Below are 20,636 nucleotides of genomic sequence, written 5' to 3' on the forward strand. Positions count from 1 at the left end.
GTATTGTTCAATATGTATTAAACACTGATGCACATATACATTGTTGTGCTCGAGTCTTTTATTTTGTTTTAACACGTTTTAAATTATTATGTAACCACACAAATGCACACCTGGGTATTTAGCGTAACAGTGTCTTCCATAGCCCCGAAAATACAAAAATTAAACAACTTATATATTCTGTAAGCGAAGGAAAACGCTTTGCAATTATGGAAGGGAATATCCGCCAGTCCATGGATGATGTTAAATGACATTCTCATTTTAACTACTAGCATATGCTTTCTGATACATGGTAGTTGCATTTTGCTTAGTTACATTTGCAATGCAAACACTTCATCTCATTGTCACGTATTGATAAGTTTATAATTACTTCATATATATTTTTACTTCGTGTGTTTTATTTACAACTGCAGTTAAACTTTTGGAATTTGTATTAATGCTTGTTCTAACGGCGTTCTTTGTTTAACTATGTGCATTTGGCTATGTTGCTACTGAATTTAACAAGCTGTTAATATCTTTGTGGATCTATATTACTTCTTAAAGCGGGTATATACGATTTTGTCAGATATTTATGAATTTATATAAAATGTGTAAAAAAACTTATTATATATATATTTCAATATAAATTAAAATAAAAGTTAGGAAGAACCTGTGTCGAAAAATGTGAAATAAGCCAGATATTCAATTCTGAAATTGAAAACGGCTGTACAGCCAAATTCGCCAGCATGTATACCATACATGTACGATGTGAATCTAAACTTAGTTTAACGGTTTATTTGAATTCCTGCAACGATATCTATTCATACGACACACGAACACTAACTCCGATCCTAATACAAAGACGAATGCTTTGGTTATTGTAGGAAAATATGTACGTCACAATCGGCTCGGGGCGCTAATTTGTCCTTGCTGCATTTTATGAAATTCAGCTTTAATGTATACTTTTTCTTGCCTATTTTGTGTTATTGTAACATATTTTATCAATATATTACAATTAAACACATATAAAAAATCGTATATACCCGCTTTAAGTCGATTGTGAGTGCGTCTCTGATTTAGAATTAGTCTTCGGTTTTGCATACACCGCCATTATAAATAGTTCACAATGCGAAAATGGGAACCAGTACTAAAATACCTAACTCCAGCGCAAATTGCAGCGTAAATTACTATTGCCGGGAGATCACTCTAAACATCAAAATTTAAATCTCCGATATCAACCGTGATACATCGACTATCTCTGGAATCCTCCGTAAAAAAGCGGTGATAGGGTAAAAAACTTACCCGTCTACATAACGCCTATTGTTTTGCTTGGAGGTCATAATATACTAAACAGTTTCCCTTTATAATTTTATGTAGAAGCGACAACTTTAGGCGAAACAACATTTTGCACATAGAGTCCCACATAACCATACCTTTTCTTAAAGGCCATTCTAAGCGGAATCGATTTACGCAATAAAAAAGATATATCATGTTCAAACGAAGACATTTACTTCTTCATTTTTACATCGATTCACTTCCAATTGATACTGAATATCTCTTATGACAATACGGTAAATCTCAACTATGCATGGCCCCATTACCAACCCTGGGGTGCCCCTGGGTCAAACATGCGGCGTGGGGATACGCGTCGGCCTCTGCCGCGCCATTTCTAGTTGTTGTTGAATTCAATATGAATTGCTATGAATGGAATAGTGAGAACTGTTTGTATTTCTTTAGTATGGTATTGTTTATCATAAATACCAGTTTAATTTATCATCTAGTGTGAATAGCTTTTACATGAAATGCAAATAATGTTGTTGTTTTGGAAAGATAATTGCATCTTGTTGTAAATAATGAATAAATCTTTTTTTATTTGAACAATTATGAGATTTTCAATAAATAGCAAACCACTATTTTGTCATTGGATATATTTCTTAATTTAATGGGCATTGCTTTAACATTTGAGTCTGGCTCTGGGAAAATTGGACCCAATGCATGTGCTCAAAATGTTGTCTCAGATTAGCCTGTACCGTCAGCACAGGCATATCAGGGACAACACTTTCCGGCAGACTTTTTTATCGAAAAATTCCATTTAGCGAAAATGTCTTCACTGATTTGCCCTGATTAACACTTGATACACATATATTAAGACCCATTTTCCCAGACCGAGGCTCAATTATGTTGTTGTTGTGTGTCTTGTAATGACGGTGGGTGAAGCCATCCATCATGAAATAGCTTGTCAAAATAATCTGAATACTGAATAACCTTTTTTAAATTTTATTAGAAAATATATGTATTACATGGCATACTGGTTAAATAAATATTAGGATGAAACACACATTACATAAACATCATCTGAAAACACAATGATCCCTCTGGTCCTGTTGCTAGTGTATCCCACACATACTGCTTATGACTAGACATATGCAACTTTACCATGATCATACAATTGTTTTCAAAACAATCTATAAACTGGTGCAATACAAGTTAAAAACCTACATATACATGTGAGATTGCACTACTGTCTGGTTATATGTAAATGCCTGGATGCACAATAAATAAACTGATTGTTACCTGTCATTTTGTTTGGCAAACTGTTTTTACACGTGTTAACTTCTTTCATGTAAAAGAAGTTATATATGGAAAACATTTTGGTAGCAAATTATAGTGTTGCTTGTATTCACCTTTTACTTATAAAAGACATATAATAAGTGGGGAAAAGCACATAACCTCATTAAATGCTAGAATTCAGGGTCCTGTCTTAACAAAGATCTTATGATACTTTTTGGTTATGACTGAATATTTAGTTTACAATAAATAGGCATTTAAAATCTGTATGATCCTAAAATAAAGTCATGTGAATATTGAAAGGAAATAAATACAATTTACCTTTGCTCTGGGAAAATGGGATTAAATGCATGTTCCTAAAGTGTTGTCACAGATTAACTTGTACAGTCCGCACAGGCTAATCAGGGAAGACACTTTCTGGTTTTATGAGATTTTTCGTTTAAAGAAAGTATTTTGAAAAAGAAAATCCAGTCTAGGCCGAAAGTGTTGTCCCAGATAAGCATGTGTGGACCACATATGCTAATCTGGGACGACACTTCACACACACGCATAAAGCCAATTTCCACAGAACGCGGCTCAATTTGACTGAATACCAGGTAGATGTATAATACAACACCGTTCTTAATATTAACCTTTTACGACAACTACCGAAAACTACAGAAAACTCTGGTTCTCCGTCGTGTATGAATTCAGTATTACTAATGCATTCGTCTCAATCTCTTGCACGACGGTTACATTACATTCACCTCTGTGTTGGGCTCAGAACGGACTATTGTTATGAAAGCGTCTCATTTATGTCATGATCATTCCAAGCGTTCATCATTGAGGTTACAGAATACTAAACAATCTCTTGCACGACGGTTACATTGCATTCACTGCATTAAAGAAAACCATCTCATACCATGATATCTTATATCAGTCTTAATTCATTTTTTATAAAATTTATATGGTTTTTTTATGTTAAGAAACCAACATACATACACACGTCGAAGCAATGCCTAACGTCACTAAAAAAAATATGTTCAATTGTTTACATTTGTGAAGTGCGTGGAATGATTCCATCTGCGTTAATGGGCAATAAATTAGTTCCAAAGAGTTGCAATAAAACTCGCAAGTTTTGCACGATTTATCGTACATTTAAAAGTCATATTTCTTAATTTAATGCATGCGATCTTAAATATCCAATCAAATATACGTTGAATGCGTTTGTTCGGTTTTATCTATTTTATAGACAAAATGGAGGGCTGACCCTTTCGCAGAGTTGTATGTGAGATCAAGGAACGACAACTCTGCGTGGAGATTGCATTCGTCTTAATACATTCGGCATTCGGCTTACTTCATGTGAGCTGCTGTCTTGTGCTTATTCATTTCGCTTAGTAGAACTTACAAAAAATGCCGGTTTCTAGCAATAGTAAGTATTGAAATGATAATAGTTCAGCAACAAGAAGATAGCCACATGAACAATTTAACAGAAATAATTCATTTGTCATTAATTCGAAAAAATACATGATGAACATACATCGAGTAAACATTAAAAAGAAATATGCATGCAGCATTTCACTGATAGATAGAAAACAAGCATAAAGACGCAAGGAAAACGCAGTTATTTTGTAACAAATAAAATAAAGCAAAAATGCAATTGTCATTTAGCAGTATGCAATTGTCATATAGCAATATGTAATTGTCATTTGGCAACATGAATGGACTGGCGGATATTCCCTTCCATATGCAATCTGCTAATTTGTTGCAATGTTGAGGACATTCCAATAAACGGTCAGTTTGAAAAATCATCATGCGATTGCCACCAGGACATCTTCCGAAAGTGTTGGATCCGTAGAAGGCCGAAAACCATGGACAACACTGTGATAACACCGCAATATTTTCATTACGTCCTATTTGAAGGCATTTCTATACAATTTTACTCAACACTGTTAAAATAAAAATCGTTGATCAGTCGACAGTCATTTGTTTTAGTTGCACGCATATCGTCATAACGAGTGGTGCGGTGGTCGAGTGGTAACACTCTGGTCTACCATTCCAGAGGTCCCCGGTTCAAGTCATGGCCGGGGCACTGGAAATTTCAGAAATGCTTCAAGTGTTACCCACCCAACTAGAGATGTGCTGGTATGACACCGAGGTAATTCTCGCGTGTATTGGTGCTATACACTGAAAACGGAAAAGAACCAAGGAATCTATTCGCAAAGAGCTACGGTATCGCACCCGGATTCCTTGTATCCCAATACTGTCTCTTCTGCTTGCTGTCTCTTCAGTAAAATCAAAGGTCCCCATTGGAAATAAGTACTTGCGCTTTCATGGGTTATCCTTGACTGCAAGGTCAAAAGAAATACATACATACACGGTTTAACATGTGTCGTACGATGCGCACGCAAACAGGTTAAATATTATATGTGTTGTTCTTCAATTTTGCTATAAATTTCGATACGTTTAAAGGGAAAGGGTGCTACTATCGTGGGAGATTAACCTTATAAAAACTCAGTGCAGAAGCAATTGAAATTGCACCCGAATCGCGCTATAATCTAACACGATTTATAAATATATATTTAGATACTTAAATGGGTATAAACTTGCATTCAACTTATAAAAAAATAAATAAGATTTGAAAGAGTAAAGCAATACATGACACTGTTTTCGCTCTTTCTATAAAATGAAATCGCATATACTAAATTATAAGTTACTTTTTCAGAAAGTTTAACAAACTAATACGTCGATGTGAATGACATTATTTATATAACAGCTTTATGTTTTATCGGATGTAGTTAAATATTTGCAAGCTAGAGGTAAACGAATGCACATATTTGTAGACGCACACATATGTTGATTGCTTTACATAGTGGTCAATGTATCATCGCAAGACATATGTTTTCAATTCAACTACTTCCGAAGATTTGTATACTTGTACATACTACCCTTCACCACCGGTATTATAAGGTTCAATTAAACAAAACAATCTATAACTCGCTATGTTTTAAGAAATATAAACACACAATCAACGTACCTACTATAAAACGTGGTCCTTGCAATTACATGTTTGCTAGAGGTCTAGAAGCACATTCAGCGGTTGTTAACGCGTTACTAACTGAAAATGACACTCCTTTATGTATTTAATAATAATTATTCCGTTACCGACTACAATCAGCGGGCGCGTTCTTGATAGGTTGTTGGAGAAGTAGAAAATAGGAATGGATTATCGGCGTAAGACAATGATAAGACTATTATATCAATGATATATTTATTCCTTCTCGTTTCTGGTAACGTCTTTAACATACATCATGAACTGGATGCTTGGGCAAGGGTCGCTTTGTTTTACACATACACTTTGTAACCTTGTGTGTGTGTTTCCAAAGTTGTAAGTCCCTACGCGCATAAGGCTCAGTCTGCATAATGCTTAAATACGTAGCTGGAGCGAAGCCTGGCAAGAAACTGCCCACAACTGATCGTATGTCGACAAATGACTATGAAAAATCACGGAATTTCAAGAAAAGTGATTAAAAATCTATCCTTGGCTGAAATACGAAAATAATGTTACGTTTTGTTCAGTGTGTCGCATACAGTCGCTAAAAACCAAACATCACGAGTCCCTAGCCTTTGTAAAAGGCACCGACAATTTTAAGCTTGAGTCTGTGAAACAACATGAAGAAAGTACTGTGCATAAAAGGTATATTGAGATTGGAGAGGCGAAATCACATCATACGTCTAAGAGTAAGGCTGATGAAGCTTTAAGAACAGTCAACACTACAGTCTGGCTATTAAATTTCGCACTGCCCATGCACTTGCCAAAACCCACAAGAGTTTTAGAACATTCAGTACCATATGTTAGTGAGATGAGGCTAGGGGATTGGATGTTGGTGTGAACTATCGTAATGACAAAGCTGTTGCTTCTTTAACAAAAGCTATTGCAACTGTTGTGCAATGGACAACTGTAGAAAAACTGTGAAATGCATAGTTCTGTAGTTTCACAATTGATGGGTCAACTGATTTCACAGGAGATGATCTTGAAAACATCTACACTCGAACTGTTCACTCCGGTCGTGTTGAGGACACATTCTTGCACATAGGTTGTGCTGAATCTGGCTCCAGCAAACACATACATGAGCATGTCAGGGAGTGTTTGCAAAACTTCACATTACAGATGAAATGCAGTGAAAACTCGTCGGTTTCACTGCAGATGGAGCAGCAAATATGCAGGGTATAAATAATTTTCTTATGTTAAGCTTAGAATAAATCTTATTAAATATATTGCTTTTTGCCCCTGTAACACATAGCTTTTATATTGCACATATTCGAAAAATCTGAAATAAATACACAAATCTAAAATAAATACATTGCAGAAGCTAAAAAAAGTGTTACAAATAAAAGATTTGGTAAATCCTTTTTTAAATCTGAGCAAAAACATAATGAGTAACAAACCAATTTATTATGCAATTTTGAATGAATAATCGCTTAAAGAGGCTATGGCATGTTGAAGCGCCCCAATGGGGAAGTAAATAAAATAAAAAAACAGCATATATTTACAGTTTTAAATAATTTTATTTGAAAGGAAAGGTATTTACGCATTTTGAAATTAAACACATTTTATTTATTTATTTTTGTTTATTAGGCCCTTTTCTTGTTTATTTTGTCATGTTTCTTGTTAACATTTTGACGTCATGCTTTTGAGCGAGAATGTCATTGTAATGAAGCCATCAGTGATCTTTTATGTCACAAGAGCGCAGTTGGTTTAGACGCTGTCTCGTGCAAAATACTCTTGAATGACCCTAAAGTCTAAGTTCGATACCTCAGTCGGTTTTTTTTTTCCAAACAAGTTCATTATTTATGTTTATCAATTGTCTGTTCTTGTTTTTTATTTATTTGGTTTATTCAATGAATATGTCTTCCCATTTAATCTTATTAAATACAAAACACATTAAATTAAAATTGTAATCTACGTGTTTGTTGTCATAGTTCCTTTAAAATAATTAGTTCATATTTCAAATTTCAGGTCACAAGACTGGACTTGCAACACTGTTGAAAGCAGAACGGCCACACTTAGAAGCTACACACTGTCAAGCTCACCGATTCGAACTGGCATTCAAAGATGCCGTAAAATTGACAAACATAAACATGTATGAAAATAGTATGACTCTACTTTATTGGACTGTATTACTTGTACCACAAGTCGCCTAAACAAAACAAATCGCTCCAGAGAGCATTCGTCATGATGGAATTCAAGGCATCTATAATGCCTACACGCATCTGTGGGACCAGATGGTTGCCACACTTGGACCGTTCACTGTCAGCCTTCTTTAAAGGCTACAGAGCACTAGTGTACCAGCTTCAGACGTCATCCCATGACAATGCCAAGGCAGAGTGGTTTGCCAAGTGGCTACAGATGGCTTTTTGATCCTTTACTTGCTACAGCTCAAGGTAATTTTTCTAGTTTGATATTAATTTAAATGTATTTAGATATAACAAGCATTGCTATCTTATTATATTTGCTAATTTTATTATTGATATTCATTTATTAATTTTATAAACGAAAATTTGACAAAATGAAATATTTAACTTGCTTTTAAATACTGGCTGTTGGATCATACATGCACAACTGAATTCTTTCCCATGTAAATGCTGTCATTATTAAATTATTTTCATTATATTAAGGCCGTGGTTTCAATGTTGATTAGACTGTCGAAGTACCTACAGAAGCAGGAGGTATCCTTGGCTGATGCCTACTATAGGGTAGCTGTAACCATGAAAGGCCTGCTGACCTTGAAGTCGTAAGTATGCTAAAATATTTAGTGCTAACACGTTTTAATAATACATTAAGAGCTTTAAAAAAACAGTGTTTAGCTGACGTTGAGCAAGTCCTCTCTGACAAAGCTTATGATGGCATTGAGTTGACATTTAGAGGTCAGAGACCACATCCTGTGCTGGAAAAAAAGTGTTGACTCTGTCATAGATAAAATTGAGGAAGCTTTCCGCAGAAGGACCAAGTCATTGAGGCTACCAAAATAACTGGACAGAACAATTGGCCTTATGACCAATCAATGAAACGTATAATACAGTTATGCAGGCATTTCCACGTGTGTTTAAAGCACCAGGGCACCCCTGTTCCTTAGTACTATTCAATTTATTCAATGTTCTCACCAATTTGTATTGATGTGATCTTTCAACATGTATTAAAAAAATCATCAAAAAAGGAGATGTTAATAAAGATTCAAAAGTTATTCAAGTTAAAGTTTTAGTTCAATAATTTTACTGTCTAAAGTTTTGTAACATTTGATTTAGTTAAGTACCTTAAAATTAAACAAATTGAAGTGGTATATCTGTTATACAGTACAAGCGCATAAGACTATTTTCCCCGGTGCCTTAGCAAATTTCTGGGAAAAGGCCTGTTATGGTGTTCCTGTTAGTGTTGTATTTTTCTGTTATTATTTATTAGTTATTTCTCAGTTTTTTTTTAGTGTATGGTATTCAATTTTACTGGTATATGACTTCAGCAAACTTTAGATATAAAAATAGATTTTTTTAATATCCCAATTTCTCTTCATTGTGAGTACTTCTCTGAAATGCAAGTGTGAACTAGTATTGTACAGCAGATTTTTGTCTACTATATTGGTAAATAAAATTAGTATGTGTTTACTTCCAGAGTATGGAAATAGTAAGGTCAACATTTTGTGTGGCCACTTCAGAGATGTCCTCAAGTTTAACAGTGAAGAAATTGTTCTGGAGGAGTGGAAACTTCTGCGAGACCATGTGTATGAAAAGTAAGTGAGGTTTTATAGATTTTTATTTCTTATAAAAAATGAATACTACTAGGTTTGCTCATGTTCACGCTTGTGGAACTGGTGCTGGCGCTGCCACCGACTTGTTAAAAAAGAGACAACATTCAGTGCTATGAAGCTAATCAAGAATAAGAGAAGGGGACAGCTGAGCACTGATACATTAAATGATTTGTTCGCCCTCCACCTTGAAGCACCCGGCATTGCCCAATCCAATCAAGATGATGCCATAATGGAGTGGATAGTTTGTTCCTTTTACTTCTATTACCTATTTATTTTAACTATTAACATATCTGTTGGTGCATATGATATCGTGCAGTATATTATATTACAGTTGTTTTATTTACTCTTTTAGAGCATGGATATTACTTCACTTCACAAGCACATGGTAGATGAATTAATAATTGCAGCATATATTATGATTTTCTATTTTCAATTTTTGGCAGACAAGCAGCACTGGTAGACGTCTGCCAGAGGATGAGTCAGAGGTCACACACATGACAGCACCAGGTCCATCAACCAGTGATGAAGGAAAAGCTACATCTGTAAGACAGAGTTTAATAAGCTATGCTTAAAAACACAGCATAAGAAACAAGTCAACATGTATGATAAAAGTATGCCATCTCTGCTTTCACTTGTCGAGTAAACTGCTGGAAAATAACTATCAGGAGGCTTGTTTTACAGGATATGATTTCTGACGAATAGGATCTCCAGGATGGCAGTGACGATGAGATGAAGTTGTTTATCACATGTTAAAGAGTTATGATTAATAAAGGACATACTTACCTTGACTTGTTATATTGTGTTGCAATTGTTTTTGCAATAGGCTTTACGGTTAACATACCCTAAATACAATTTTACTTTTTAATAGATTATCTGCTAGTGAAAGATGAAATCCATTAGCATGGTGTATATTTTAACAAATTTACTTTGGGCTAGTAAATTTTCTGCTGGGCAACTTGTCTTCACCATTCCAGTAGCCCGAATGGCTAGTGGATAAAATGAAATATCAATTAATCAACACCTAAAATACTTATTCACATCTACGTGACACGGCTCGTTTATATCGTAATTTACTTAATCTGCACATGTGTTAAATATTGAATAACACATTACTCGATACGGGTCGCTGATATCTAAATTGATTTAATCTGCACCTTTGTAAAAATAAAGATCACATTTGAATCCATACAAACTAACCTATCAATGTAAAAAGATTAAGATTATCGAGTAAAAACAAACGGGTTTATAGAGTATTTAGATGTTTCAATAAGATTTTATTGGACACATATATTATACATTTTTATATAGTAAGATAAATTTTTTGACACAGTTCAGCAAACAAATTGTTCCATTACTCGAGAATACTTAAGATTATTGACTAAAAACAAACGGGTTCAATGAGTATTTAGATGTTTTAAAGGGATCTTTTCACGTTTTGGTAAATTGACAAAATTGAAAAAAGTTGTTTTAGATTCGCAAATTTTCGTTTTAGTTATGATATTTGTGAGGAAACAGTAATACTGAACATTTACCATGGTCTAATATAGCCATTATATGCATCTTTTGACGATTTAAAAACCTGAAAATTATAAAGCGTTGCAACGCGAAACCACAGGTATTGGGCGCGTGGCCAAGTCATTTTGACAAAAAAATCTGATATAATATATATATACATATTATATCAGATTTTTTTTTGGTCAAAATGACTTAACCACGCGCCCAATTCCTGTGCGCGAAACGATTGAATAATTTGGATAGCGGTCTAATTAGTTTTAACACCAGGACTCCGGGGGTCACTGGCTCGAGCCCTGATGCGGTCTACTTTTTTTATCTTTTTTAAATTTTATTCTTAATTTTTTACTGGAGCTTTTTAGATCCAATGTTTACATTTATCAATATAAAGCATTTAATGACAAACTTCAAAACATGCCAAAATCTGTGAAAAGGCCCCTTTAATAAGATTTTGTTGGACACATATATTAAACATTTTTATCTAACAGCATAAACTTGTTGACACAGTTCAACAAACACATTGTTCCATTACTCGAGAATACTAAAGATTATTGACTAAAACAAAAGGGATTTAATGAGTATTTAGATGTTCTAATAAGATTTTATTACACATTTTTATCTAACAACATAAACTTGTTCACGCAAATCAACAAACACATTGTTCCATTACTCTGCGTCGGCAACCCAAACAGGCAGCTAAACGCCTTTAATTATATATCGAGTTTTGTTCGCACGCGAAGATTTAACGTACATTTTCTGTACTACAAAACTACATGCTATACTGCCAGTGTCATGCGATAATGGATCTTATTTCTTAATATCCACCTTCACACTTTATTAGCGCCGTCTTTAATTAAGCTATCTCTATTTAAAGAACAGATTACTGTAAACGTAATAAAAATATGCAACGGTTATGTTGATCCATTCTCGTTGTTAATTTTAAATTTAGCAATAAATGAAATCAGTTATTTTGGCAGTAAATCAAATTTTTCCAGTTCAGTAGTCAGGTGCCTAGGGATCACCACAGCAGGTTGCTAATACACGGTGTATACTTCCCCTGAATTGTATTTGTTATTTACCTGATTGGCATAAATGAAGTGTATTCATTCGGTCATTTAATCGTTTTGCTTTTATTCACAATTTCATGAAACAATGAATATATATATATATATATATATATATATATATATATATATATATATATATATATATATATATATCACAAGCTTTTTTTACTATATAAATATAAGGAAAATGACCCCCCTGGCGGCCATGTTTTTTTAACCGATCCGAACCATTTTCAAACTCAACCGTCATATCCAGAAAGCACATGTTCTGACCAAATTGCATGAAGATTGGACCAAAAATGGGACTTCCAGAGTGTTCACATGTTTTCACTAACTACATGTAGAGAAAACTGCCCCGCCCGCTGGCGGCCATGTGTTTTCACCGATCTGGACCATTTTCGAACTCGTCCGAGATATGACAATGTTTTGACCAAGTTTCATGATGATTGGGCAAAAATTGTGACTTCTAGAGTGTTCACAAGATTTCTCTATAGCCATATAAGGAATACTGCCCCGCCCTCTGGCGGCCATGTTTTTCAACGGACCGGAACCATTTTTGAACTCAACATATCATTTAGACAACCATTTTGACAAAGTTACATGAAGATTGGGCATCGAATGTAACTTCTATAGTGTTCACACGGTTTTTCTTTTTTTTAACCTAGTGACCTAGTTTTTGATCCAGCATGACCCAGTTTCGAACTCAGTCGAGGTATCAATGGGACAAATGTTCTGACCAAGTTTCATGAAGATCGGACAATAAATAAGGCCTCTAGAGTGTTCACAAGGCAAAATGTTGACGTCGTACGACGGACGACGCACGACGGACAAAAGGCGATCACAAAAGCACACTTATGAGCACAACGTGCTCATAAGTGCTCAGGTGAGCTAAACAAGTTGTTTCAGATTCGCAAATTTTCGTTTTAGCTATGATATTTCTGAGACAACAGTAAAACTGAACATTAACCATGCTCTAAAATAGCCATCATATGCATCTTTTGACGATTTAAAAAACCTGAAAATTATAAAGCGTTGCAACGCGTAACGATTGAATAATTTGGGAGAGTTCTGTTGTTGAAACTACGAGGATTGCTTATATAAAGTATAAAATACATCAATCATTGTATGAGCACGTATGGCAAGTGGTCTTAGTGGTTTCCTGTGATAAACCAGTACTTACCCAGTCAGCAAAAACTATATCGGGCCATCATCGGACCGATGTATTGTCTATATCGGATAGATATCGTAAACAACACCTAACCGATATCGTTTTGCCCATCGGTTTCAAGTCGGTCCGATATCTTGTCGGTTATCCATCAGTCCTATATCGGACAGCTATCATTTTAGTCGTCTATCCGTCATTGGTACGACATTTTTGGACATCGGTCCGATATCGCATCAGTACTAAAAGGGATATCTAACCGATACCATTCTGAATATTGGGTAAACATCGGTTCATTATCGGTTTGGTATTGTTTACTACTGCTATATATATATACTAGCCGTCTCTGGAATTAACTAGAATATTATAAAACCACAACAAAATAGTAGTGAAAGATATACAGAAATTATTTTAACAAATGCACAATATATTCAACTCCTATTCCTGAATTACAGCTAGGCATGCTTATAATACTGATCATTCAGCAACAAAAAATAAGGTTTTGTATATGGATGGTATATAAAACAAGGACTGTATATAAGATTGTTTACAACTAAAGAGCATGCTTTAAAAAAAAACTTTCACATCAATATCAGATTTAAGGTTGAAAATCATCTTTAAAGAGTTACACAAAATAACAAACAAGAGCTGTCAACTGGACAGAACTCGCATCTTTTTTGAAAAATTGCACTAAAAATACTAATTCAAAGTATATAACAAAAGTAACAAAATTCAGCATCCTTACGGTAGAAATTGTAAGTAACAACTCTTTACAATTTTGGTCAAACTATGTTACAGATATATGTGTTCTTGCCTTAAGATAGGAGCTGTAATGAGGAACAAGTACAGATAATAAAAGATTCGAAGCAATATTGGGAAAGGTTTGAAAGTAACTTGTGTGGGATCTTAAGTTGTAACTTTTGTGGGGGCTTAAGTTGAAGTAATATTAATATCGTCACTAATAAAACACTAGATATGTATCCCTTAAAAGGAATTAGTTTTAAAGTCACCAACATTTCCAAGTTTCACAGCAATATTTGAAACTGATCAGAAAACAAGGTGTTGTACAATAAAACTTCATCGAGATTCCTTGCTAGAAGTAAAACAGGAACATAATTAAAACAAATTGTTGACAGATAATGATTGGTATGGATAATTAGAAACTATTTCCCAGAACTCAGCAAAAGTCTTGACACAGTTATATACTCTTGCCAAAAAAAGGGTAAGGGTGCTAAACAACTATATATCTAAAGCAATACCTTTAATGACAACAAAAATTAAGTGGAGTGGTATAAAAACCTTAAACAAGCTTTCCTTTATTTTTTGAATATGAAAACTTGAAAATGGTGAAACTATAGTGCAAATGCAGTTGTTGTTTTGAAAATACAGCACAAAAATACATAAAGTTGCATGGACGGTATGCAATCAACACTGACATGGTATGCAATCAACACTAACATGGTATGCAATCAACAATGACATTGACGGTTAACTGCAATCATACAAATATCATGAGCTTTAAGTATAATTATTTGGCACTAACAAGAGATGAATATACATTTATAATAAAATACCAAACTGAAGAATGGTTAGGTTGTAAAGTAATTTGGCACATTTCATAATTAATACACACAATATAAAAAGAATAACAAGGGCTGTTTGTAAAACATGCCCCCATATGGGCTCTTCGTTGTAGTGACAGCCATTGTGTGAATATGTTTTTTGTCACTGTGACCTTGACCTTTGACCTAGTGACCTGAAAATCAATAGGGGTCATCTGACAGTCATGATCAAAATACCTATGAAGTTTCATGATCCTAGCAATAAGCGTTCTTGAGTAATCATCCAGAAACCATTTTACTATTTCAGGTCACCGTGACCTTGACCTTTGACCTAGTGACCTGAAAATCAATAGGGATCATCTGCGAGTCATGATCAATCTACCTATCAAGTTTTATGATCCTAGGCATAAGCATTCTTGAGTTATCATCCGAAAACCATTTTACTGTTTCAGGTCACCGTGAACTTGACCTTTGACCTAGTGATCTGAAAATCAATAGGGGTCATCTTCGAGTCATGATCAATGTAACTATGAAGTTTAATGATTCTAGGCATAAGCGTTCTTGAGTTATCACCTGGAAACCATTTTACTATTTCGGGTCACCGTGACCTTGACCTTTGATATAGTGATCTGAAAATCAAAAGGGGTCATCTGCGAGTCATGATCAATCTACCTATGAAGTTTCATGATCCTGGCCTAAGCGTTCTTGAGTTATCATCCGGAAACCATTTTACTATTTCGGGTCACCGTGACCTTGACCTTTGACCTAGTGACCTGAAAATCAATAGGGGTCATCTGCGAATCATGATCAATGTATCTATGAAGTTTCATGATCCTAAGCATAAGCTTTCTTGAATTATCATCCGGAAACCATTTTACTGCTTTGGGTCACTGTGACCTTGACCTTTGACCTAGTGACCTGAAAATCAATAGGGGTCATCTGCGAGTCATGATCAATGTATCTATGAAGTTTCATGATCCTAGGCAAAAGCGTTCTTGAGTTATCATCCGGAAACCATTTTACTATTTTGGGTCATCGTGACCTTGACCTTTGACCTAGTGACCTGAATATCAATAGGGGTCATCTGCGAGTCATGATCAATGTACCTATGAGGTGTCATGATCCTTGGCATTAACGCTCTTGAGTTATCATCCGGAAACCATCTGGTGGACGGACCGACCGACATGAGCAAAACAATATACCCCCTATTTTTCGAAGGGGGGGGGGGCATGATGAGAAAACTGCCCCCCTCCCAGCAGCCATGTTATTCAACTGACCGGAACCATTTTTGAACTTAACTCTCGTATCAAGGAAACAAATGTTCTGAGCAAATTTCATGAAAATTGGGCCAAAAATGTGACTTCTCTATATTCATATAGAAAAAAATGCCCCGCCCACTGGCGGCCATGTTTTTTCACCGATCTCGTCCGAGATATCAATAAAACCAATTTTTTGACCAATTTTCATGATGATTGGGAAAAAATTGGGACTTCTAGAGTGTTTACATGGTTTCTCTATAGCCAAATAGGGAAAACTGCCACTATATACCACTGGCGGCCATGTTTTTTCACTGATCTCGACCATTTTCGAACTTGTCCGAGACATCAATTGAACCAATGTTTTGACCAACTTTCATGATGATTGGGCAAAAAATGTGAATTCCAGAGTGTTAACAAGGTTTTTCTATAGCCAAATAAGGAAAACTGCCCCGCCCACTGGCGGCCATGTTTTTCAACGGATCGGAACCACTTTTGAACTCAACCAAGATATCATTAAAACAAAAAATTTGACAAAGTTACATGAAGACTGGGCATAAAATGTGACTTCTACAGTGTTAACAAGGTTTTTCTCTTTTTTTGACCTAGTGACCTAGTTTTTGACCCGGAACAACCCAGTTTCGAACTCGGCCGAGCTTTCATTGGGACAAAGCTTCTGACCAAGTTTCATTTAGATGGGACAAGAAATGTGGCCTCTAGAGTGTTTACGAGCAAATGTGAACGGACGGACGGACGGACACAACGGACAAAGACCGGTCACAAAAGCTCACCTGAGCAATCAGGTGAACTAAAAAAAGTATAAAAAAAAGTTAACCCCACCTGGGATTGAACCACTGACAATTGAATTATGAACCAACTCGGTCATTTCTGATGATACTGCTAACAAAAATATTGAGTTGTGATAATATGATCATCGGTGTTGCTATAATACTATTCTCGGTTAAATAAACTGCCGCAACACCCCTTAACAAAAAAAGTATAGCTATCAAGAGCAGATGGTACTGGATGTATAGAAATTCCATAATCATCAAATTAATTTACAGGCCAACAAGAGCTATCAGTAAAACAGCCTGCTGGACTGTTATCAGTGCTTGATAATATCAGAAGTATTTAGTCGAAAAAGGGGCATAATTTCTACAAATAACTGACAGAGTTATCTTCTCTTGTCTGGTGGTTGAGGTCATGATGATAAACAAGTGTGCTTAGTTTCAAGGCAATAGGTCAATGGACTTCAAAAATATTTGAGGTGGTATGCAAACTTTAAAAAAAATCTAAGCATACAAGTTAAACAATTACTAATATGGTTATAAAAAATGAATGGAACAAGAAATGCATGTAGCATATGACGTTAAAGAATAAGGAATTGAACAAGAAATACATGTTGAAACTGACATTAAAGAACAAAGAATGGTTGCAAATGCGAAACCTATTCAAAATTGTTCACATTAAAACATTAACCGTTAGATTGCGTTTACAAAAGTTTACAGTACGTTGCAAGAAAAGCATGCATAGGTTCAAGCTTAAATTTACTTATAACTGACGTTAACAAAAATATGCATGGATGTATTCAGTACATTGACAAACAATACAAACAGATAATTACCCGATTCTTCTTCCAAGGTGCTTAGAGAAGCGTTAATTTGAATTAAAAAATGAAATTTAGCTTTGTTTGGAAAAAGCTCGTCTTCCGGGTCGTTAGACGTTTGTATCAAGCGTTTTTGATATCAGGCAAGACAACACTGAATTTCCCGCGTGCATTTGGTTGGACGTGTGCTTTCAAAATTCAGATTTGTTTGTATCAAATTTGTTTTTAGCAATCATTTAGCTACGCAAATAATATATGGTGTTTTATAATGGGTAAAAATAAACTTTTTTGCTGATAAGATAACCATAGTTATGATAAATATATTCACTGCATTTTAGAGACATCGGTCCGATATCGGGCCGATGTTAATTCTGATTTTGTTTAAAATACATACAAAACTGATTATATCCAAGTGTTTGGGAAATTTCAATAACATTTAGTTACACAAATAGCACCTATCATTAAAGCGAGATTATACGATTTTTATATGTGTTAAATTGTAATATATTGATACAAATATGTTATAATAACACACAATATGTAAGAAAAATGATACATTTAAGACGAATTTCATAGAATGCAGCAAATACAAGTTATCGCCCCGAGCCGATTGTGACGAAGATAATTCGTACATATTTTCCTACAATAACCGATGCATTCGTCTTTTTAGTAAGGGTTCGTGTGTCGTATGAATCGAAATCGCTGCAGGAATTTCAAATGAACCGTTAAACTAAATTTAGATGTACATCGTACATGCATGATATACATGCTGGCGAATTCGGCTGTACAGCCTTTTTCGATTTCAGAATTAAATATATGGCTTATTTAGCATTTTTCGACACATGTTCTTCTTAACTTTTATTTTAGTTTATATTGAAATATATGTATAATAAGTTTTTTACACATTTTATATTAATTAATAAATATTTGACAAGATCGTATATACCCGCTTTAAAATACTCAATTGGTGGGGTAATGATTTTTCATCGGACAGACGTCGGCCCATCGTCGGACCTATTTGCCGATATTCCGACCATTTTCCGATATCTATCCGATATGGGCTTGCTCACTGGGTAGTGTCTATGGCGACCGCGATTTTATAGTTCCTAAGATTTAATACTAGTAATATAATAATATCATCGTTAATTCAAAAATAATCACTTAGACCGAAGAACGAAATCTTGGTAGTACATGTCGTGTTCACATGGCACAATTTCTACATAGGCCTCAGTTCCCCAGGTTGACGACGAGGACGACGTCGGTTACGATAGCCCTATGACACTTCTAGAGTTATGCGTCCCAGAGGTATGTGATTTTAATCTATCCTTTTTATTTTATTTCTGTTAATATAAATTATATGACGTATGTTGTGAATACGATACATTGGAACATGATTTTTTTCACCTTAAAGGTAAGACAGCATTGTTAGCAAATAAATGAATTCTCCTACACTAAACGAAGTGTGGCCTTCGCGTTTTTGCAACAATGTGTTTAAATATGTTTAAAATGTGTTTCAGACGGGTGACCTCGACCCTTCTGCCGACCCGGTTATAGACAACGCAGTGGATGATCCATTCGCAGACGACACTGGAGTCGAAATGCATATTACAAATGACGAGGTTTTTAAAATTGTATATTCACATATTTCATATGATGTGACTATCGTATCGAAATATGAATTAATCTTGTCGTCTCTAAAAGATGTTGCCTTCATTGTTCTTGCATCAATGTGTTTAAACTGTGTTTCAGATTGACGACTTCGACCCATCTGCCGACCCGGTTATAGACTCGACAACTCTGTCTGCAGACGATCGCTCCAATGGCGACATGAACTTTACAGGCATGGAGTTCGACATAACAGACTTCATCGACGTTGTCGAACCCATCCAAGAGGACAGCTTCAACGCGGCACTGTCAGAGACAGTCCTCGATGACCAGGGCATCATCTACACCATAATAGAGCGTGGCAGCCAGCAAGGACATCCCATGCTCGTTTCAAACCTAGGCTACACGTATTCCGTAAAGGTACATGTTTCTTAAAAAAAAAATATTATTTAGAATATTTGTATTTTTTTAACTATAAAAATAAATTATTATCTATTATTACTTTCATTGTAATTAGCATAAGTTGTTATATCATTTGTTTCAGACTGACAACAAGAAGTCGGGAACAGTGACCTGGCGATGCTCGTCTCGCAGCAAAGCCGTACGTTGCCCAGTAACCGTCAGACAGAGAGGTGTCCACTTCGTCCAGAAGAGGAAGCACTTGCATGCTGCAGTGCCAGACCAAGAACGGCGACATCGGGCGCACACTAAGGTAATGATTTGTTATGAAACGCAGGCATTAGCCTGTGTTCATGTGTTTATAAGATCAAGTGCACTTAACGGTTAAGTGTTATATATTTAACCCAATGTTGCCTAGCGTCTAGAAAAAAGGCCTTGGAAAACAGCGTAGACCCAGATGAGACGCCGCATAATGCGGCGTCTCATCAGGGTCTACGCTGTTTGCTCAAAGGAATTTCTGTGAAAAAAATTATAAAATAGGAAAAAATATACCAGACATCACTTATTTTGGAAATAAATTGATCCGATTAAGAAGGATGGGAGAGTCCACTCGGCATAAATGGGTTAATAACCTGTGTCCTCAGGCCCGAGCATCAGCGAAGACCGGCTTCTTCATTCACGCAAGCACCATATCCGAGAGCATCCTAACGTAAGAGTGTGGTGAGGAGGACATCGCTCGGCCCCGAGTCAACCTTCTAAAGAGAGCGGTGAACCAAGCTTTAGAGCCTAAAGAGCCAGACACTCTAGAGTCCGCAGTAAATGAAAATGTAATTAAAAGTAAAAAACGTAGCTATAATTTTAGATATTCAAACTTTATATATAAAGCAGCACAGTGTTAATATTAATAAAACTTTCCCTATTTGAAGCAGACTTCATCAATGCGGATCTGTTCCTTGTGAAGGACATTCAGTGTGATTCTCAGCAGCACTACGTATTCGCGACTGAATATCAGCTTAACATCCTGCCTCAGGCGAAGAGATGTTTCATGGACAGAACATTCAAGGTAAGTTAGTTCATATATTTTTTTCAGTAAACCAGATGCATTTTGAGATTGATTGAAGACGGGACAGTGTGCCTAGAA

This window comes from Dreissena polymorpha, chromosome 11, assembly GCF_020536995.1.
Source record: "Dreissena polymorpha isolate Duluth1 chromosome 11, UMN_Dpol_1.0, whole genome shotgun sequence".
Taxonomy (NCBI): Eukaryota; Metazoa; Mollusca; class Bivalvia; order Myida; family Dreissenidae; genus Dreissena; species Dreissena polymorpha.